General features: G+C 56.0%; 1 protein-coding gene across 1 annotated transcript in view; it reads right to left on the bottom strand.

Annotated features, from left to right (window-relative positions):
• The window catches only part of PLCB4 (phospholipase C beta 4), a 221014-nt gene that overhangs the window by 28489 nt on the left and 190396 nt on the right, over nt 1–2129 (bottom strand). The window lies entirely within an intron of this gene.

Below are 2129 nucleotides of genomic sequence, written 5' to 3'. Positions count from 1 at the left end.
CTGATTAAACTGTCATGAGGCTGGACGGCCCTCTTTCGGGTATGTCGTAGGGCTGTCTTTTGGCTCTGCTCCTGCAGAGTGCAGGGGGTTGGACTAGATGACCTTCAAGGTCCCTTCCGACTCTTAACATTCTATGATTCTATCATTCTAAGCTGGTTGTGTGACAGAAGGATGGGGGCTTCCAGCTTTCCCCCCCATCCAGCCCCAATTCCCAAGCACAACCACCCCCACCCCCCGCTTGCTAAAACGGCCCCAGTGATCGGGTGACGAAGATGCAGACGGGCACGTGTTGGAACACCCCCATCCCTCTCGTGGGGCAAGGCCAAGCGAGTCTTTCCAAACCCAGCCCTAATCAATCACCACTACCCCACCACCCCAAAAGAAGAAGCAGCAGCGTAGGATTTTATGGCCTGCTTTTCTCTACCTTCAGGAGTCTCAAAGTGGCTGACAATCACCTTCCCTTCCGCTCCCCACAACAGGCACCTTGTGAGCAATGCTCCCTCTAAGCTGTGGGAGTCGTGTGAGCAAAAATTCTACTTTGTGAGCTACTGGCATTGAAGTTGTGAGCGAGCAGTTTGGCTCCTGCATCAATCAGTGTGCTCTGGAGCCCTCCTTCCCGAGCGGAGGCAAAAACGTGTGAGCCAGAGGAGGCTAAGAAACCTGTGATCTAGCTCACACTGACTCAGCGTAGAGGGAACATGGCTTGTGAGGCAGGTGGGGGCTCTGAGAGAACCGTGACTGGCCCGGGGCCTCCCCGCAGGCTTCCTTGTGGGGGAGGAGTGGGGAACCAAGCCCGACTCTCCCGGTCAGAGTCTGCCGCTCTTAACCACGGACACCACGCTGGGGCTGCGTAAGAAGAAAGGCCCTAAGAAGGAACATTTCCCCTTTCTGAGCCCCGACTGCCCAGAGGGATGAGGGAGGGAGGAATACTGGCCATTGACTCCTTCCTGCTCCCTGTTCACCCGTTCAGCTACTGGGGGAGGGTGTGTGTGAGTGTGTGTGTCTCAGCACATGCACAATTCCCCTACAACCCAGGACCACCAGGGAGGGGGCCCTGCCCCCACAACAGAGATGGCCGTGCTCCAGTACGCGGCACCTGGGCAACCAGCATTCGGAGTCAGGGACACGTTCCGACCTCACGCCAGAACTTCCCCCAAATACAACAATGTCACTTTCTTCCCTGGGAGTGAAGGACAATCGTTTCGCTGATGTCGGGGGCTCAGCCTCTAAGAATCAAGCCCCCCCACCCTCCGAGAATGCTACAAAGCCCCCCCCCAGCAGGCACCAGGCGCTCCCTTTGAAGACCCGCGCAGCCTGTGAGTCACCTCTGGATGAGATAGTAACAACCCGAATTAGTCCATAATCGTCTGGCCAACCATGTCCATTAAGATCTCTCTTCAGAAGCCTGATTACTTTTTGGGAAATTAGTCCTTTCAAGTCAGTCTAAAAAGACTTTTGGGTTCTGAAAACACGTTTTTTAAATCCCTGCTCGCTAAAATCCTCAGAACTACAAAATGCCAGAGAGTGATTAAAATGTGGAATTCACTGCCAGAGGAAGTCGTGATGGCCACAGGAATAAACAGCTTTCAAAGGGGATTAGAGAGATTCCTGGAGGAGAGGTCTGTCAGTGGCTACTAGCCCTGGTGACTGAGGGGAACCTCCACATTCAGAGGCACTAAACCTCTGAACCGAAGAGCCAGGAGGCGATGTCAGGGGAAGGCATCGGCCTCTGTGTCCTGTTGTTGGCCCTCCAGAGGAACTGGTTGGCCACTGTGTGAGACGGGAGGCTGGACTGGATGGACCTTCACTGGTCTGATCCAGCAGGGTTCTGCTGAGGTTCTTGTCAGGGGAAGGCCTAGGCCTCCCTGCCTTGTTGTTGGCCCTCCAGAGGGACTGTTTAGCCACTGTGTGAGACGGGAGGCTGGACTAGATGGGCCACTGGTCTGACCCAGCAGGGCTCTTCTGATGCTCTTCTCAGGGGAAGCCCTCGGCCTCTCTGCCCTGTTGCTGGCCCTCCAGAGGAACTGGCTGGCCCCTGTGTGAGACTGGAGGCTGGACTAGAGGGACCCTCCCTGGTCTGGCCCAGCAGGGCTCTTCTGGTGTCCTTCTCAGGGGAAGGCCTCGGCCTC

This window comes from Gekko japonicus, unplaced genomic scaffold, assembly GCF_001447785.1.
Source record: "Gekko japonicus isolate JY-2015 unplaced genomic scaffold, Gekko_japonicus_V1.1 scaffold1258, whole genome shotgun sequence".
Classification (NCBI taxonomy): domain Eukaryota; kingdom Metazoa; phylum Chordata; class Lepidosauria; order Squamata; family Gekkonidae; genus Gekko; species Gekko japonicus.
Note: the sequence above shows the minus strand (reverse complement) of the source record. Positions and strands in the feature narration are given on the sequence as shown.